The sequence below is a fragment of the Mixophyes fleayi genome, chromosome 3 (genome assembly GCF_038048845.1).
Source record: "Mixophyes fleayi isolate aMixFle1 chromosome 3, aMixFle1.hap1, whole genome shotgun sequence".
NCBI lineage: Eukaryota > Metazoa > Chordata > Amphibia > Anura > Limnodynastidae > Mixophyes > Mixophyes fleayi.
The window spans coordinates 202,672,576-202,694,200 of record NC_134404.1 but is presented as its reverse complement, the minus strand read 5'-3'; the positions used below and the strand labels follow the sequence as shown (position 1 = coordinate 202,694,200).

The following is a 21,625-nucleotide window of genomic DNA, read 5'->3' as shown; positions in this document are numbered from 1 at the left end:
ATTGGGAAGGGAGAAGGGTTAAGTAATCTTGACGGAAAAAATAGATAACCCCTTGAATGTTAAAAAACCTTCAGAGAGGATAATTAAGGAGACGAAAAAGAATGGGCCATTATCTGTTTTGGAACACTGAGTTGAAAAGGTGGTTGTAATAATTCAATGTAATGACATATTGTACTATTTACGTATTGTACTAGTGAGATGAATTTTTTGTATCAAGCATGTATGCAAGATGTAGATTGCCAATTTCTCACTGGCAATTGTCTTTTAAAGTGACACCAGTCAAAAAACATGATTAACCTGCAGAACCAAATACAGTTAACCAAATAAAATGTTTTATCTTCTTTAAAAATAAATCTTGGTATATAGCAATTGTTCAAAGTGTTCTGTAGAGTGGTACTCAATCCTTAGCAATCTCATTTGCAGAGACACCAGTGAAAAAACCTGAAGAACCTGTCAAAGAAAAGAAAGGTAATCATATAATTTTATTTAACTGGTTTGTTTCAGAACAATAGGTACTTACACTCACATATAGACATGAAAAATACTGATGACTTTTAGATGTTCTTGGCTCCCTCTCCATTAGAGTTTAGATCTCCAACAGTGGTTCTAATTAAAAGCCAAGAAGACACTGTCTCAGACATCACTTTTTACAGAGAAAACCAAATAATGCCAGAGGTGGTCATCAGTTGTCCAAGTTATTTCTAAGGGATAGGAGATTGATAAATAGAGTGAAAGCTGGGAGGTTTAAATAAAAATCCCCAACCATAGAAGGGTTTAGTAATCTTGACGTAAAAAATGTTAATAAACCTTCTGAGAGGATAATTAAGGAGACAAAAAAGAATGGGCCATTATCTGTTTTGGAACACTGAGTTGAAAAGGTGGTTGTAATAATTCAATGTAATGACATATTGTACTATTGACGTATTGTACTAGTGAGATGAATTTTTGGTATCAAGCATGTATGCAAGATGTAGATTGCCAATTTCTCACTGGCAATTGTCTTTTAAAGTGACACCAGTCAAAAAACATGATTAACCTGCAGAACCAAATACAGTTAACCAAATAAAATGTTTTATCTTCTTTAAAAATAAATCTTGGTATATAGCAATTGTTCAAAGTGTTCTGTAGAGTGGTACTCAATCCTTAGCAATCTCATTTGCAGAGACACCAGTGAAAAAACCTGAAGAACCTGTCAAAGAAAAGAAAGGTAATCATATAATTTTATTTAACTGGTTTGTTTCAGAACAATAGGTACTTACACTCACATATAGACATGAAAAATACTGATGACTTTTAGATGTTCTGGGCTCCCTCTCCATTACAGTTTAGATCTCCAACAGTGGTTCTAATTAAAAGCCAAGAAGACACTGTCTCAGACATCAATTTTTACAGAGAAAACAAAATAATGCCAGAGGTGGTCATCAGTTGTCCAGGTTATTTCTAAGGGATAGGAGATTGATAAATAGAGTGAAAGCTGGGAGGTTTAGATAAAAATCCCCAACCATAGAAGGGTTTAGTAATCTTGACGTAAAAAATGTTAAAAAACCTTCAGAGAGGATAATTAAGGAGACGAAAAAGAATGGGCCATTATCTGTTTTGGAACACTGAGTTGAAAAGGTGGTTGTAATAATTCAATGTAATGACATATTGTACTATTGACGTATTGTACTAGTGAGATAAATTTTTGGTATCAAGCATGTATGCAAGATGTAGATTGCCAATTTCTCACTGGCAATTGCCTTTTAAAGTGACACCAGTCAAAAAACATGATTAACCTGCAGAACCAAATACAGTTACTCAAATAACATGTTTTATCTTCTTTAAAAATAAATCCTGGTATAAAGCAATTGTTCAAAGTGTTCTGTAGAGTGGTACTCAATCCTTAGCAATCTCATTTGCAGAGACACCAGTGAAAAAACCTGAAGAACCTGTCAAAGAAAAGAAAGGTAATCATATAATTTTATTTAACTGGTTTGTTTCAGAACAATAGGTACTTACACTCACATATAGACATGGAAAATACTGATGACTTTTAGATGTTCTTGGCTCCCTCTCCATTACAGTTTAGATCTCCAACAGTGGTTCTAATTAAAAGCCAAGAAGACACTGTCTCAGACATCACTTTTTACACAGAAAACCAAATAATGCCAGAGGTGGTCATCACTAGTCCAGTTTATTTGTAAGGGATAGGAGATTGATAAATAGAGTGGAAACTGGGAGGTTTAGATAAAAATTCCCAGCAATAGTACTATTATTGAGAAAGGAAGGAGATTTAGATCTTTTTTTACATAAAGTTAAAAATCTCTTTAATGTTACAACCATTGACAAAGCATAGGTGAAGAGACTATCAGAAAAAAGGTCAATATACTTATTTATTTTCTTAGTAGAACAGGTGAATGTCATAATACAATTTAATGACATGTTGCAGCTTATACATCTTTTATTTTTAACTAAATGATTGCAATATAACATTTACATAAAATGAAGTCAGACTCTCACTAATTATCAATTTCCCTTGTAGAGGCACAAGTGAAAAAACATGAAGAGCCTCCAAAGCCTAAGAAAGGTAAAAAGATGATATATCTAATTTAATGTAATAATCAATCTGGTTATATAGCAAATTACCAAAATGTTCTGTAATTTGAAATTAACTCATTAGTAATTGCATTTGCAGAGACACCAGAGAAAAAACATGAAGAACCAGCAAAAGAAAAAAAAGGTAACCATATTAATCACCTTATGTTCCTGACATATTTCATGGTAGCAAGTCCTGTAGCCATTGTTCAGCTGCCTCTGTGCATTGGTGGAGATCTGAAGTAGTGGATCTAATTCAAAGTCATAGAGCCCGTGCGTTTGAGCTCATCTGCTGTGGACAGAGCCAAGTAGACACAAAGGCTATTAATATTGAACCCAGCTCTATCTGTACATGTGGACACTGAATAGCAAATTCAATGGTGGTGGTGTCAGAGAAGGATCCCCACCATAGTACTGTTATTGGGAAGGGAGAAGGGTTAAGTAATCTTGACGGAAAAAATAGATAACCCCTTGAATGTTAAAAAACCTTCAGAGAGGATAATTAAGGAGACGAAAAAGAATGGGCCATTATCTGTTTTGGAACACTGAGTTGAAAAGGTGGTTGTAATAATTCAATGTAATGACATATTGTACTATTTACGTATTGTACTAGTGAGATGAATTTTTTGTATCAAGCATGTATGCAAGATGTAGATTGCCAATTTCTCACTGGCAATTGTCTTTTAAAGTGACACCAGTCAAAAAACATGATTAACCTGCAGAACCAAATACAGTTAACCAAATAAAATGTTTTATCTTCTTTAAAAATAAATCTTGGTATATAGCAATTGTTCAAAGTGTTCTGTAGAGTGGTACTCAATCCTTAGCAATCTCATTTGCAGAGACACCAGTGAAAAAACCTGAAGAACCTGTCAAAGAAAAGAAAGGTAATCATATAATTTTATTTAACTGGTTTGTTTCAGAACAATAGGTACTTACACTCACATATAGACATGAAAAATACTGATGACTTTTAGATGTTCTGGGCTCCCTCTCCATTACAGTTTAGATCTCCAACAGTGGTTCTAATTAAAAGCCAAGAAGACACTGTCTCAGACATCAATTTTTACAGAGAAAACCAAATAATGCCAGAGGTGGTCATCAGTTGTCCAGGTTATTTCTAAGGGATAGGAGATTGATAAATAGAGTGAAAGCTGGGAGGTTTAGATAAAAATCCCCAACCATAGAAGGGTTTAGTAATCTTGACGTAAAAAATGTTAAAAAACCTTCAGAGAGGATAATTAAGGAGACGAAAAAGAATGGGCCATTATCTGTTTTGGAACACTGAGTTGAAAAGGTGGTTGTAATAATTCAATGTAATGACATATTGTACTATTGACGTATTGTACTAGTGAGATAAATTTTTGGTATCAAGCATGTATGCAAGATGTAGATTGCCAATTTCTCACTGGCAATTGCCTTTTAAAGTGACACCAGTCAAAAAACATGATTAACCTGCAGAACCAAATACAGTTACTCAAATAACATGTTTTATCTTCTTTAAAAATAAATCTTGGTATAAAGCAATTGTTCAAAGTGTTCTGTAGAGTGGTACTCAATCCTTAGCAATCTCATTTGCAGAGACACCAGTGAAAAAACCTGAAGAACCTGTCAAAGAAAAGAAAGGTAATCATATAATTTTATTTAACTGGTTTGTTTCAGAACAATAGGTACTTACACTCACATATAGACATGGAAAATACTGATGACTTTTAGATGTTCTTGGCTCCCTCTCCATTACAGTTTAGATCTCGAACAGTGGTTCTAATTAAAAGCCAAGAAGACACTGTCTCAGACATCACTTTTTACACAGAAAACCAAATAATGCCAGAGGTGGTCATCAGTTGTCCAGGTTATTTGTAAGGGATAGGAGATTGATAAATAGAGTGGAAACTGGGAGGTTTAGATAAAAATTCCCAGCAATAGTACTATTATTGAGAAAGGAAGGAGATTTAGATCTTTTTTTACATAAAGTTAAAAATCTCTTTAATGTTACAACCATTGACAAAGCATAGGTGAAGAGACTATCAGAAAAAAGGTCAATATACTTATTTATTTTCTTAGTAGAACAGGTGAATGTCATAATACAATTTAATGACATGTTGCAGCTTATACATCTTTTATTTTTAACTAAATGATTGCAATATAACATTTACATAAAATGAAGTCAGACTCTCACTAATTATCAATTTCCCTTGTAGAGGCACAAGTGAAAAAACATGAAGAGCCTCCAAAGCCTAAGAAAGGTAAAAAGATGATATATCTAATTTAATGTAATAATCAATCTGGTTATATAGCAAATTACCAAAATGTTCTGTAATTTGAAATTAACTCATTAGTAATTGCATTTGCAGAGACACCAGAGAAAAAACATGAAGAACCAGCAAAAGAAAAAAAAGGTAACCATATTAATCACCTTATGTTCCTGACATATTTCATGGTAGCAAGTCCTGTAGCCATTGTTCAGCTGCCTCTGTGCATTGGTGGAGATCTGAAGTAGTGGATCTAATTCAAAGTCATAGAGCCCGTGCGTTTGAGCTCATCTGCTGTGGACAGAGCCAAGTAGACACAAAGGCTATTAATATTGAACCCAGCTCTATCTGTACATGTGGACACTGAATAGCAAATTCAATGGTGGTGGTGTCAGAGAAGGATCCCCACCATAGTACTGTTATTGGGAAGGGAGAAGGGTTAAGTAATCTTGACGGAAAAAATAGATAACCCCTTGAATGTTAAAAAACCTTCAGAGAGGATAATTAAGGAGACGAAAAAGAATGGGCCATTATCTGTTTTGGAACACTGAGTTGAAAAGGTGGTTGTAATAATTCAATGTAATGACATATTGTACTATTTACGTATTGTACTAGTGAGATGAATTTTTTGTATCAAGCATGTATGCAAGATGTAGATTGCCAATTTCTCACTGGCAATTGTCTTTTAAAGTGACACCAGTCAAAAAACATGATTAACCTGCAGAACCAAATACAGTTAACCAAATAAAATGTTTTATCTTCTTTAAAAATAAATCTTGGTATATAGCAATTGTTCAAAGTGTTCTGTAGAGTGGTACTCAATCCTTAGCAATCTCATTTGCAGAGACACCAGTGAAAAAACCTGAAGAACCTGTCAAAGAAAAGAAAGGTAATCATATAATTTTATTTAACTGGTTTGTTTCAGAACAATAGGTACTTACACTCACATATAGACATGAAAAATACTGATGACTTTTAGATGTTCTTGGCTCCCTCTCCATTAGAGTTTAGATCTCCAACAGTGGTTCTAATTAAAAGCCAAGAAGACACTGTCTCAGACATCACTTTTTACAGAGAAAACCAAATAATGCCAGAGGTGGTCATCAGTTGTCCAAGTTATTTCTAAGGGATAGGAGATTGATAAATAGAGTGAAAGCTGGGAGGTTTAAATAAAAATCCCCAACCATAGAAGGGTTTAGTAATCTTGACGTAAAAAATGTTAATAAACCTTCAGAGAGGATAATTAAGGAGAGAAAAAAGAATGGGCCATTATCTGTTTTGGAACACTGAGTTGAAAAGGTGGTTGTAATAATTCAATGTAATGACATATTGTACTATTGACGTATTGTACTAGTGAGATGAATTTTTGGTATCAAGCATGTATGCAAGATGTAGATTGCCAATTTCTCACTGGCAATTGTCTTTTAAAGTGACACCAGTCAAAAAACATGATTAACCTGCAGAACCAAATACAGTTAACCAAATAAAATGTTTTATCTTCTTTAAAAATAAATCTTGGTATATAGCAATTGTTCAAAGTGTTCTGTAGAGTGGTACTCAATCCTTAGCAATCTCATTTGCAGAGACACCAGTGAAAAAACCTGAAGAACCTGTCAAAGAAAAGAAAGGTAATCATATAATTTTATTTAACTGGTTTGTTTCAGAACAATAGGTACTTACACTCACATATAGACATGAAAAATACTGATGACTTTTAGATGTTCTGGGCTCCCTCTCCATTACAGTTTAGATCTCCAACAGTGGTTCTAATTAAAAGCCAAGAAGACACTGTCTCAGACATCAATTTTTACAGAGAAAACCAAATAATGCCAGAGGTGGTCATCAGTTGTCCAGGTTATTTCTAAGGGATAGGAGATTGATAAATAGAGTGAAAGCTGGGAGGTTTAGATAAAAATCCCCAACCATAGAAGGGTTTAGTAATCTTGACGTAAAAAATGTTAAAAAACCTTCAGAGAGGATAATTAAGGAGACGAAAAAGAATGGGCCATTATCTGTTTTGGAACACTGAGTTGAAAAGGTGGTTGTAATAATTCAATGTAATGACATATTGTACTATTGACGTATTGTACTAATGAGATGAATTTTTGGTATCAAGCATGTATGCAAGATGTAGATTGCCAATTTCTCACTGGCAATTGTCTTTTAAAGTGACACCAGTCAAAAAACATGATTAACCTGCAGAACCAAATACAGTTACTCAAATAACATGTTTTATCTTCTTTAAAAATAAATCTTGGTATAAAGCAATTGTTCAAAGTGTTCTGTAGAGTGGTACTCAATCCTTAGCAATCTCATTTGCAGAGACACCAGTGAAAAAACCTGAAGAACCTGTCAAAGAAAAGAAAGGTAATCATATAATTTTATTTAACTGGTTTGTTTCAGAACAATAGGTACTTACACCTCACATATAGACATGGAAAATACTGATGACTTTTAGATGTTCTTGGCTCCCTCTCCATTACAGTTTGAATATCCAACAGTGGTTCTAATTAAAAGCAAAGAAGACACTGTCTCAGACATCACTTTTTACACAGAAAACCAAATAATGCCAGAGGTGGTCATCACTAGTCCAGTTTATTTGTAAGGGATAGGAGATTGATAAATAGAGTGGAAACTGGGAGGTTTAGATAAAAATTCCCAGCCATAGTACTATTATTGAGAAAGGAAGGAGATTTAGATTTTTTTTTACATAAAGTTAAAAATCTCTTTAATGTTACAACCATTGACAAAGAATAGGTGAAGAGACTATCAGAAAAAAGGTCAATATACTTATTTATTTTCTTAGTAGAACAGGTGAATGTCATAATACAATTTAATGACATGTTGCAGCTTATACATCTTTTATTTTTAACTAAATGATTGCAATATAACATTTACATAAAATGAAGTCAGACTCTCACTAATTATCAATTTCCCTTGTAGAGGCACAAGTGAAAAAACATGAAGAGCCTCCAAAGCCTAAGAAAGGTAAAAAGATGATATATCTAATTTAATGTAATAATCAATCTGGTTATATAGCAAATTACCAAAATGTTCTGTAATTTGAAATTAACTCATTAGTAATTGCATTTGCAGAGACACCAGAGAAAAAACATGAAGAACCAGCAAAAGAAAAAAAAGGTAACCATATTAATCACCTTATGTTCCTGACATATTTCATGGTAGCAAGTCCTGTAGCCATTGTTCAGCTGCCTCTGTGCATTGGTGGAGATCTGAAGTAGTGGATCTAATTCAAAGTCATAGAGCCCGTGCGTTTGAGCTCATCTGCTGTGGACAGAGCCAAGTAGACACAAAGGCTATTAATATTGAACCCAGCTCTATCTGTACATGTGGACACTGAATAGCAAATTCAATGGTGGTGGTGTCAGAGAAGGATCCCCACCATAGTACTGTTATTGGGAAGGGAGAAGGGTTAAGTAATCTTGACGGAAAAAATAGATAACCCCTTGAATGTTAAAAAACCTTCAGAGAGGATAATTAAGGAGACGAAAAAGAATGGGCCATTATCTGTTTTGGAACACTGAGTTGAAAAGGTTGTTGTAATAATTCAATGTAATGACATATTGTACTATTTACGTATTGTACTAGTGAGATGAATTTTTTGTATCAAGCATGTATGCAAGATGTAGATTGCCAATTTCTCACTGGCAATTGTCTTTTAAAGTGACACCAGTCAAAAAACATGATTAACCTGCAGAACCAAATACAGTTAACCAAATAAAATGTTTTATCTTCTTTAAAAATAAATCTTGGTATATAGCAATTGTTCAAAGTGTTCTGTAGAGTGGTACTCAATCCTTAGCAATCTCATTTGCAGAGACACCAGTGAAAAAACCTGAAGAACCTGTCAAAGAAAAGAAAGGTAATCATATAATTTTATTTAACTGGTTTGTTTCAGAACAATAGGTACTTACACTCACATATAGACATGAAAAATACTGATGACTTTTAGATGTTCTGGGCTCCCTCTCCATTACAGTTTAGATCTCCAACAGTGGTTCTAATTAAAAGCCAAGAAGACACTGTCTCAGACATCAATTTTTACAGAGAAAACCAAATAATGCCAGAGGTGGTCATCAGTTGTCCAGGTTATTTCTAAGGGATAGGAGATTGATAAATAGAGTGAAAGCTGGGAGGTTTAGATAAAAATCCCCAACCATAGAAGGGTTTAGTAATCTTGACGTAAAAAATGTTAAAAAACCTTCAGAGAGGATAATTAAGGAGACGAAAAAGAATGGGCCATTATCTGTTTTGGAACACTGAGTTGAAAAGGTGGTTGTAATAATTCAATGTAATGACATATTGTACTATTGACGTATTGTACTAATGAGATGAATTTTTGGTATCAAGCATGTATGCAAGATGTAGATTGCCAATTTCTCACTGGCAATTGTCTTTTAAAGTGACACCAGTCAAAAAACATGATTAACCTGCAGAACCAAATACAGTTACTCAAATAACATGTTTTATCTTCTTTAAAAATAAATCTTGGTATAAAGCAATTGTTCAAAGTGTTCTGTAGAGTGGTACTCAATCATTAGCAATCTCATTTGCAGAGACACCAGTGAAAAAACCTGAAGAACCTGTCAAAGAAAAGAAAGGTAATCATATAATTTTATTTAACTGGTTTGTTTCAGAACAATAGGTACTTACACTCACATATAGACATGGAAAATACTGATGACTTTTAGATGTTCTTGGCTCCCTCTCCATTACAGTTTGAATATCCAACAGTGGTTCTAATTAAAAGCAAAGAAGACACTGTCTCAGACATCACTTTTTACACAGAAAACCAAATAATGCCAGAGGTGGTCATCACTAGTCCAGTTTATTTGTAAGGGATAGGAGATTGATAAATAGAGTGGAAACTGGGAGGTTTAGATAAAAATTCCCAGCCATAGTACTATTATTGAGAAAGGAAGGAGATTTAGATCTTTTTTTACATAAAGTTAAAAATCTCTTTAATGTTACAACCATTGACAAAGAATAGGTGAAGAGACTATCAGAAAAAAGGTCAATATACTTATTTATTTTCTTAGTAGAACAGGTGAATGTCATAATACAATTTAATGACATGTTGCAGCTTATACATCTTTTATTTTTAACTAAATGATTGCAATATAACATTTACATAAAATGAAGTCAGACTCTCACTAATTATCAATTTCCCTTGTAGAGGCACAAGTGAAAAAACATGAAGAGCCTCCAAAGCCTAAGAAAGGTAAAAAGATGATATATCTAATTTAATGTAATAATCAATCTGGTTATATAGCAAATTACCAAAATGTTCTGTAATTTGAAATTAACTCATTAGTAATTGCATTTGCAGAGACACCAGAGAAAAAACATGAAGAACCAGCAAAAGAAAAAAAAGGTAACCATATTAATCACCTTATGTTCCTGACATATTTCATGGTAGCAAGTCCTGTAGCCATTGTTCAGCTGCCTCTGTGCATTGGTGGAGATCTGAAGTAGTGGATCTAATTCAAAGTCATAGAGCCCGTGCGTTTGAGCTCATCTGCTGTGGACAGAGCCAAGTAGACACAAAGGCTATTAATATTGAACCCAGCTCTATCTGTACATGTGGACACTGAATAGCAAATTCAATGGTGGTGGTGTCAGAGAAGGATCCCCACCATAGTACTGTTATTGGGAAGGGAGAAGGGTTAAGTAATCTTGACGGAAAAAATAGATAACCCCTTGAATGTTAAAAAACCTTCAGAGAGGATAATTAAGGAGACGAAAAAGAATGGGCCATTATCTGTTTTGGAACACTGAGTTGAAAAGGTGGTTGTAATAATTCAATGTAATGACATATTGTACTATTTACGTATTGTACTAGTGAGATGAATTTTTTGTATCAAGCATGTATGCAAGATGTAGATTGCCAATTTCTCACTGGCAATTGTCTTTTAAAGTGACACCAGTCAAAAAACATGATTAACCTGCAGAACCAAATACAGTTAACCAAATAAAATGTTTTATCTTCTTTAAAAATAAATCTTGGTATATAGCAATTGTTCAAAGTGTTCTGTAGAGTGGTACTCAATCCTTAGCAATCTCATTTGCAGAGACACCAGTGAAAAAACCTGAAGAACCTGTCAAAGAAAAGAAAGGTAATCATATAATTTTATTTAACTGGTTTGTTTCAGAACAATAGGTACTTACACTCACATATAGACATGAAAAATACTGATGACTTTTAGATGTTCTTGGCTCCCTCTCCATTAGAGTTTAGATCTCCAACAGTGGTTCTAATTAAAAGCCAAGAAGACACTGTCTCAGACATCACTTTTTACAGAGAAAACCAAATAATGCCAGAGGTGGTCATCAGTTGTCCAAGTTATTTCTAAGGGATAGGAGATTGATAAATAGAGTGAAAGCTGGGAGGTTTAAATAAAAATCCCCAACCATAGAAGGGTTTAGTAATCTTGACGTAAAAAATGTTAATAAACCTTCAGAGAGGATAATTAAGGAGAGAAAAAAGAATGGGCCATTATCTGTTTTGGAACACTGAGTTGAAAAGGTGGTTGTAATAATTCAATGTAATGACATATTGTACTATTGACGTATTGTACTAGTGAGATGAATTTTTGGTATCAAGCATGTATGCAAGATGTAGATTGCCAATTTCTCACTGGCAATTGTCTTTTAAAGTGACACCAGTCAAAAAACATGATTAACCTGCAGAACCAAATACAGTTAACCAAATAAAATGTTTTATCTTCTTTAAAAATAAATCTTGGTATATAGCAATTGTTCAAAGTGTTCTGTAGAGTGGTACTCAATCCTTAGCAATCTCATTTGCAGAGACACCAGTGAAAAAACCTGAAGAACCTGTCAAAGAAAAGAAAGGTAATCATATAATTTTATTTAACTGGTTTGTTTCAGAACAATAGGTACTTACACTCACATATAGACATGAAAAATACTGATGACTTTTAGATGTTCTGGGCTCCCTCTCCATTACAGTTTAGATCTCCAACAGTGGTTCTAATTAAAAGCCAAGAAGACACTGTCTCAGACATCAATTTTTACAGAGAAAACCAAATAATGCCAGAGGTGGTCATCAGTTGTCCAGGTTATTTCTAAGGGATAGGAGATTGATAAATAGAGTGAAAGCTGGGAGGTTTAGATAAAAATCCCCAACCATAGAAGGGTTTAGTAATCTTGACGTAAAAAATGTTAAAAAACCTTCAGAGAGGATAATTAAGGAGACGAAAAAGAATGGGCCATTATCTGTTTTGGAACACTGAGTTGAAAAGGTGGTTGTAATAATTCAATGTAATGACATATTGTACTATTGACGTATTGTACTAATGAGATGAATTTTTGGTATCAAGCATGTATGCAAGATGTAGATTGCCAATTTCTCACTGGCAATTTTCTTTTAAAGTGACACCAGTCAAAAAACATGATTAACCTGCAGAACCAAATACAGTTACTCAAATAACATGTTTTATCTTCTTTAAAAATAAATCTTGGTATAAAGCAATTGTTCAAAGTGTTCTGTAGAGTGGTACTCAATCATTAGCAATCTCATTTGCAGAGACACCAGTGAAAAAACCTGAAGAACCTGTCAAAGAAAAGAAAGGTAATCATATAATTTTATTTAACTGGTTTGTTTCAGAACAATAGGTACTTACACTCACATATAGACATGGAAAATACTGATGACTTTTAGATGTTCTTGGCTCCCTCTCCATTACAGTTTGAATATCCAACAGTGGTTCTAATTAAAAGCAAAGAAGACACTGTCTCAGACATCACTTTTTACACAGAAAACCAAATAATGCCAGAGGTGGTCATCACTAGTCCAGTTTATTTGTAAGGGATAGGAGATTGATAAATAGAGTGGAAACTGGGAGGTTTAGATAAAAATTCCCAGCCATAGTACTATTATTGAGAAAGGAAGGAGATTTAGATCTTTTTTTACATAAAGTTAAAAATCTCTTTAATGTTACAACCATTGACAAAGAATAGGTGAAGAGACTATCAGAAAAAAGGTCAATATACTTATTTATTTTCTTAGTAGAACAGGTGAATGTCATAATACAATTTAATGACATGTTGCAGCTTATACATCTTTTATTTTTAACTAAATGATTGCAATATAACATTTACATAAAATGAAGTCAGACTCTCACTAATTATCAATTTCCCTTGTAGAGGCACAAGTGAAAAAACATGAAGAGCCTCCAAAGCCTAAGAAAGGTAAAAAGATGATATATCTAATTTAATGTAATAATCAATCTGGTTATATAGCAAATTACCAAAATGTTCTGTAATTTGAAATTAACTCATTAGTAATTGCATTTGCAGAGACACCAGAGAAAAAACATGAAGAACCAGCAAAAGAAAAAAAAGGTAACCATATTAATCACCTTATGTTCCTGACATATTTCATGGTAGCAAGTCCTGTAGCCATTGTTCAGCTGCCTCTGTGCATTGGTGGAGATCTGAAGTAGTGGATCTAATTCAAAGTCATAGAGCCCGTGCGTTTGAGCTCATCTGCTGTGGACAGAGCCAAGTAGACACAAAGGCTATTAATATTGAACCCAGCTCTATCTGTACATGTGGACACTGAATAGCAAATTCAATGGTGGTGGTGTCAGAGAAGGATCCCCACCATAGTACTGTTATTGGGAAGGGAGAAGGATTAAGTAATCTTGACGGAAAAAATAGATAACCCCTTGAATGTTAAAAAACCTTCAGAGAGGATAATTAAGGAGACGAAAAAGAATGGGCCATTATCTGTTTTGGAACACTGAGTTGAAAAGGTGGTTGTAATAATTCAATGTAATGACATATTGTACTATTTACGTATTGTACTAGTGAGATGAATTTTTTGTATCAAGCATGTATGCAAGATGTAGATTGCCAATTTCTCACTGGCAATTGTCTTTTAAAGTGACACCAGTCAAAAAACATGATTAACCTGCAGAACCAAATACGGTTAACCAAATAAAATGTTTTATCTTCTTTAAAAATAAATCTTGGTATATAGCAATTGTTCAAAGTGTTCTGTAGAGTGGTACTCAATCCTTAGCAATCTCATTTGCAGAGACACCAGTGAAAAAACCTGAAGAACCTGTCAAAGAAAAGAAAGGTAATCATATAATTTTATTTAACTGGTTTGTTTCAGAACAATAGGTACTTACACTCACATATAGACATGAAAAATACTGATGACTTTTAGATGTTCTTGGCTCCCTCTCCATTAGAGTTTAGATCTCCAACAGTGGTTCTAATTAAAAGCCAAGAAGACACTGTCTCAGACATCACTTTTTACAGAGAAAACCAAATAATGCCAGAGGTGGTCATCAGTTGTCCAAGTTATTTCTAAGGGATAGGAGATTGATAAATAGAGTGAAAGCTGGGAGGTTTAAATAAAAATCCCCAACCATAGAAGGGTTTAGTAATCTTGACGTAAAAAATGTTAATAAACCTTCAGAGAGGATAATTAAGGAGAGAAAAAAGAATGGGCCATTATCTGTTTTGGAACACTGAGTTGAAAAGGTGGTTGTAATAATTCAATGTAATGACATATTGTACTATTGACGTATTGTACTAGTGAGATGAATTTTTGGTATCAAGCATGTATGCAAGATGTAGATTGCCAATTTCTCACTGGCAATTGTCTTTTAAAGTGACACCAGTCAAAAAACATGATTAACCTGCAGAACCAAATACAGTTAACCAAATAAAATGTTTTATCTTCTTTAAAAATAAATCTTGGTATATAGCAATTGTTCAAAGTGTTCTGTAGAGTGGTACTCAATCCTTAGCAATCTCATTTGCAGAGACACCAGTGAAAAAACCTGAAGAACCTGTCAAAGAAAAGAAAGGTAATCATATAATTTTATTTAACTGGTTTGTTTCAGAACAATAGGTACTTACACTCACATATAGACATGAAAAATACTGATGACTTTTAGATGTTCTGGGCTCCCTCTCCATTACAGTTTAGATCTCCAACAGTGGTTCTAATTAAAAGCCAAGAAGACACTGTCTCAGACATCAATTTTTACAGAGAAAACCAAATAATGCCAGAGGTGGTCATCAGTTGTCCAGGTTATTTGTAAGGGATAGGAGATTGATAAATAGAGTGAAAGCTGGGAGGTTTAGATAAAAATCCCCAACCATAGTACTATTATTGAGAAAGGAAGGAGATTTAGATTTTTTTTACATAAATTTAAAAATCTCTTTAATGTTACAACCATTGACAAAGCATATGTGAAGAGACTATCAGAAAAGAGGTCAATATATTTATTTATTTTCGTAGTAGAACAGGTGAATGTCATAATACAATTTAATGAGATGCTGCAGCTTTTACATCTTTTATTTTTAACTAAATGATTGCAATATAACATTTACATAAAATGAAGTCAGACTCTCACTAATTATCAATTTCCCTTGTAGAGGCACAAGTGAAAAAACATGAAGAGCCTCCAAAGCCTAAGACAGGTAAAAAGATGATATATCTAATTTAATTTAAAAATTAATCTGGTTATATAGCAAATTACCAAAATGTTCTGTAATTTGAAATTAACTCATTAGTAATTGCATTTGCAGAGACACCAGAGAAAAAACATGAAGAACCAGCAAAAGAAAAAAAAGGTAACCATAGTAATCACCTTATGTTCCTGACATATTTCATGGTAGCAAGTCCTGTAGCCATTGTTCAGCTGCCTCTGTGCATTGGCGGAGATCTGAAGTAGTGGATCTAATTCAAAGTCATAGAGCCCGTGCGTTGGAGCTCATCTGCTATGGACAGAGCCAAGTAGACACAAAGGCTATTAATATTGAACCCAGCTCTATCTGTACATGTGGACACTGAATAGCAAATTCAATGGTGGTGGTGTCAGAGAAGGATCCCCACCGTAGTACTGTTATTGGGAAGGGAGAAGGGTTTAGTAATCTTGACGGAAAAAATAGATAACCCCTTGAATGGTAAAAAACCTTCAGAGAGGATAATTAAGGAGATGAAAAAGAATGGGCCATTATCTGTTTTGGAACACTTAGTTGAAAAGGTGGTTGTAATAATTCAATGTAATGACATATTGTACTATTGACGTATTGTACTAGTGAGATGAATTTTTGGTATCAAGCATGTATGCAAGATGTAGATTGCCAATTTCTCACTGGCAATTGTCTTTTAAAGTGACACCAGTCAAAAAACATGATTAACCTGCAGAACCAAATACAGTTAACCAAATAAAATGTTTTATCTTCTTTAAAAATAAATCTTGGTATATAGCAATTGTTCAAAGTGTTCTGTAGAGTGGTACTCAGTCATTAGCAATCTCATTTGCAGAGACACCAGTGAAAAAACCTGAAGAACCTGTCAAAGAAAAGAAAGGTAATCATATAATTTTATTTAACTGGTTTGTTTCAGAACAATAGGTACATACACTCACATATAGACATGGAAAATACTGATGACTTTTAGATGTTCTTGGCTCCCTCTCCATTAGAGTTTAGATCTCCAACAGTGGTTCTAATTAAAAGCCAAGAAGACACTGTCTCAGACATCACTTTTTACAGAGAAAACCAAATAATGCCAGAGGTGGTCATCAGTTGTCCAAGTTATTTCTAAGGGATAGGAGATTGATAAATAGAGTGAAAGCTGGGAGGTTTAAATAAAAATCCCCAACCATAGAAGGGTTTAGTAATCTTGACGTAAAAAATGTTAATAAACCTTCAGAGAGGATAATTAAGGAGAGAAAAAAGAATGGGCCATTATCTGTTTTGGAACACTCAGTTGAAAAGGTGGTTGTAATAATTCAATGTAATGACATATTGTACTATTGACGTATTGTACTAGTGAGATGAATTTTTGGTATCAAGCATGTATGCAAGATGTAGATTGCCAATTTCTCACTGGCAATTGTCTTTTAAAGTGACACCAGTCAAAAAACATGATTAACCTGCAGAACCAAATACAGTTAACCAAATAAAATGTTTTATCTTCTTTAAAAATAAATCTTGGTATATAGCAATTGTTCAAAGTGTTCTGTAGAGTGGTACTCAATCCTTAGCAATCTCATTTGCAGAGACACCAGTGAAAAAACCTGAAGAACCTGTCAAAGAAAAGAAAGGTAATCATATAATTTTATTTAACTGGTTTGTTTCAGAACAATAGGTACTTACACTCACATATAGACATGAAAAATACTGATGACTTTTAGATGTTCTGGGCTCCCTCTCCATTACAGTTTAGATCTCCAACAGTGGTTCTAATTAAAAGCCAAGAAGACACTGTCTCAGACATCAATTTTTACAGAGAAAACCAAATAATGCCAGAGGTGGTCATCAGTTGTCCAGGTTATTTCTAAGGGATAGGAGATTGATAAATAGAGTGAAAGCTGGGAGGTTTAGATAAAAATCCCCAACCATAGAAGGGTTTAGTAATCTTGACGTAAAAAATGTTAAAAAACCTTCAGAGAGGATAATTAAGGAGACGAAAAAGAATGGGCCATTATCTGTTTTGGAACACTGAGTTGAAAAGGTGGTTGTAATAATTCAATGTAATGACATATTGTACTATTGACGTATTGTACTAATGAGATGAATTTTTGGTATCAAGCATGTATGCAAGATGTAGATTGCCAATTTCTCACTGGCAATTTTCTTTTAAAGTGACACCAGTCAAAAAACATGATTAACCTGCAGAGCCAAATACAGTTAACCAAATAAAATGTTTTATCTTCTTTAAAAATAAATATTGGTATATAGCAATTGTTCAAAGTATTCTGTAGAGTGGTACTCAATCATTAGCAATCTCATTTGCAGAGACACCAGTGAAAAAACCTGAAGAACCTGTCAAAGAAAAGAAAGGTAATCATATAATTTTATTTAACTGGTTTGTTTCTGAACAATAGGTACTTACACTCACATATAGACATGGAAAATACTGATGACTTTTAGATGTTCTTGGCTCCCTCTCCATTACAGTTTAGATCTCCAACAGTGGTTCTAATTAAAAGCCAAGAAGACACTGTCTCAGACATCACTTTTTACAGAGAAAACCAAATAATGCCAGAGGTGGTCATCAGTTGTCCAGGTTATTTGTAAGGGATAGGAGATTGATAAATAGAGTGAAAGTTGGGAGGTTTAGATAAAAATCCCCAACCATAGTACTATTATTGAGAAAGGAAGGAGATTTAGAATTTTTTTACATAAAGTTAAAAATCTCTTTAATGTTACAACCATTGACAAAGCATAGGTGAAGAGACCATCAGAAAAGAGGTCAATATATTTATTTATTTTCTTATTAGAATAGATTATTGTCATAATACAATTTAATGACATGCTGCAGCTTATACATCTCTTATTTTTAACTAAATGATTGCAATATAACATTTACATAAAATGAAGTCAGACTCTCACTAATTATCAATTTCCCTTGTAGAGGCACAAGTGAAAAAACATGAAGAGCCTCCAAAGCCTAAGACAGGTAAAAAGATGATATAGCTAATGTAATGTAAAAATTAATCTGGTTATACAGCAAATTACCAAAATGTTCTGTAATTTGAAATTAACTCATTAGTAATTGCATTTGCAGAGACACCGGAGAAAAAACATGAAGAACTAGTAAAAGAAAAAAAAGGTAACCATATTAATCACCTTATGTTCCTGACATAGTTCATGGTAGCAAGTCCTGTAGCCATTGTTCTGCTGCCTCTGTGCATTGGCGGAGATCTGAAGTAGTGGATCTAATTCAAAGTCATAGAGCCCGTGTGTTGGAGCTCATCTGCTATGGACAGAGCCATGTAGACACAAAGGCTATTAATATTTAACCCAGCTCTATCTGTACATGTGGACACTGAAAAGAAAATTCAATGGTGGTGGTGTCAGAGAAGGATCCCCACCATAGTACTGTTATTGGGAAGGGAGAGGGGTTTAGGAATCTTGACGGAAAAAATAGATAACCCCTTGAATGTTAAAAAACCTTCACAAAGGATAATTGAGGAGGCAAAGAAGAATGGGCCATTATCTGTTTTGGAACACTGAGTTGAAAAGGTGGTTGTAATAATTTAATGTAATGACATATTGTACTATTGACAAATTGTACTAGTGAGATGAAGTTTTGGTATCAAGCATGTAAGCAAGATGTAGATTGCCAATTTCTTACTGGCAATTGTCTTTTGAAGTGACACCAGTCAAAAAATATGATTAACCTGCAGTGCCAAATCCAGTTAACCAAATAAAATGTTTTACCATTTCTAAAAATAATTATTGGTATATAGCAATTTTTCAAAGTGTTCTGTAGAGTGGTACTCAATCATTAGCAATCTCATTTGCAGAGACACCAGTGAAAAAACTTGAAGAACCTGTCAAAGAAAAGATAGGTAATCATATAATTTTATTTAACTGGTTTGTTTCAGAACAATAGGTACTTACACTCACATATAGACATGGAAAATACTGAGGACTTTTAGATGTTCTTGGCTCCCTCTCCATTACAGTTTAGATCTCCAACAGTGGTTCTAATTAAAAGCCAAGAAGACACTGTCTCAGACATCACTTTTTACAGAGAAAACCAAATAATGCCAGAGGTGGTCATCAGTTGTCCAGGTTATTTGTAAGGGATAGGAGATTGATTAATAGAGTGAAAGCTGGGAGGTTTAGATAAAAATCCCCAACCATAGTACTATTATTGAGAAAGGAAGGAGATTTAGAATTTTTTTACATAAAGTTAAAAATCTCTTTAATGTTACAACCATTGACAAAGCATTGGTGAAGAGACTATCAGAAAATAGGTCAATATATTTATATATTTTCTTAGTAGAACAGGTGAATGTCATAATACAATTTAATGACATGTTGCAGCTTATACATCTTTTATTTTTAACTAAATGATTGCAATATAACATTTACATAAAATGAAGTCAGACTCTCAACTAACTATCAATTTCCCTTGTAGAGGCACAAGTGAAAAAACATGAAGAGCCTCCAAAGCCTAAGACAGGTAAAAAGATGACATATCTAATTTAATGTAAAAATTTATCTGGTTATAAAGAAAATTACCAAAATGTTCTGTAATTTGAAATTAACTCATTAGTAATTGCATTTGCAGAGACACCAGAGAAAAAACATGAAGAACCAGCAAAAGAAAAAAAAGGTAACCATATTAATCACCTTATATTCCTGACATATTTCATCTTAGCAAGTCCTGTAGCCATTGTTCAGCTGCCTCTGTACATTGGCGGAGATCTGAAATAGTGGCTCTAATTCAAAGTCATAGAGCCTGTGTGTTGGAGCTCATCTGCTATGGACAGAACCATGTAGACACAAAGGCTATTAATATTGAACCCAGCTCTATCTGTACATGTGGACACTGAATAGCAAATTCAATGGTGGTGGTGTCAGAGAAGGATCCCCACCATAGTACTGTTATTGGGAAGGGAGAGGGGTTTAGGAATCTTGACGGAAAAAATAGATAACCCATTGAATGTTAAAAAACCTTCACAAAGGATAATTGAGGAGGCGAAGAAGAATGGGCCATTATCTGTTTTGGAACACTGAGTTGAAAAGGTGGTTGTAATAATTTAATGTAATGACATATTGTACTATTGACAAATTGTACTAGTGAGATGAATTTTTGGTATCAAGCATGTAAGCAAGATGTAGATTGCCAATTTCTCACTGGCAATTGTCTTTTGAAGTGACACCAGTCAAAAAACATGATTAACCTGCAGAGCCAAATCCAGTTAACCAAATAAAATGTTTTACCATTTCTAAAAATAATTCTTGGTATATAGCAATTTTTCAAAGTGTTCTGTAGAGTGGTACTCAATCATTAGCAATCTCATTTGCAGAGACACCAGTGAAAAAACTTGAAGAACCTGTCAAAGAAAAGATAGGTAATCATATAATTTTATTTAACTGGTTTGTTTCAGAACAATAGGTACTTACACTCACATATAGACATGGAAAATACTGAGGACTTTTAGATGTTCTTGGCTCCCTCTCCATTACAGTTTAGATCTCCAACAGTGGTTCTAATTAAAAGCCAAGAAGACACTGTCTCAGACATCACTTTTTACAGAGAAAACCAAATAATGCCAGAGGTGGTCATCAGTTGCCTAGGTTATTTGTAAGGGATAGGAGATTGATTAATAGAGTGAAAGCTGGGAGGTTTAGATAAAAATCCCCAACCATAGTACTATTATTGAGAAAGGAAGGAGATTTAGAATTTTTTTACATAAAGTTAAAAATCTCTTTAATGTTACAACCATTGACAATGCATAGGTGAAGAGACTATCAGAAAAGAGGTCAATATATTTATTTATTTTCTTAGTAAAACAGGTGAATGTCATAATATAATTTAATGAAATGTTACAGCTTATACATCTTTTATTTTTAACTAAATAATTGCAATATAACATTTACATAAAATGAAGTCAGACTCTCACTATTTATCAATTTCCCTTGTAGAGGCACAAGTGAAAAAACATGAAGAGCCTCCAAAGCCTAAGACAGGTAAAAAGATGATATATCTAATTTAATGTAAAAATCAATCTGGTTATATAGCAAATTACCAAAATGTTCTGTAATTTGAAATTAACTCATTAGTAATTGCATTTGCAGAGACACCAGAGAAAAAACATGAAGAACCAACAAAAGAAAAAAAAGGTAACCATATTAATCACCTTATATTCCTGACATATTTCATAGTAGCAAGTCCTGTAGCCATTGTTCAGCTGCCTCTGTGCATTGGCGGAGATCTGAAGTAACGGATCTAATTTAAAGTCATTGAGCACGTGTGTTGG

The 21,625-nt window shown here is 33.8% G+C and overlaps 2 long non-coding RNA genes across 2 annotated transcripts; both read left to right on the top strand.

Annotated features, from left to right (window-relative positions):
* The first annotated feature begins 18,258 nt into the window (after positions 1 to 18,258).
* LOC142142854 (uncharacterized) lies at positions 18,259 to 19,818 on the top strand. Its single transcript, XR_012689360.1, has 4 exons — positions 18,259 to 18,306; positions 18,415 to 18,459; positions 19,157 to 19,201; positions 19,777 to 19,818. It is a non-coding gene; the product is annotated as an uncharacterized LOC142142854 (long non-coding RNA).
* A 107-nt stretch (positions 19,819 to 19,925) lies between these two features.
* Positions 19,926 to 21,332, top strand: LOC142142853 (uncharacterized). Its single transcript, XR_012689359.1, has 3 exons — positions 19,926 to 19,974; positions 20,672 to 20,716; positions 21,291 to 21,332. It is a non-coding gene; the product is annotated as an uncharacterized LOC142142853 (long non-coding RNA).
* Positions 21,333 to 21,625: the final 293 nt, after the last annotated feature.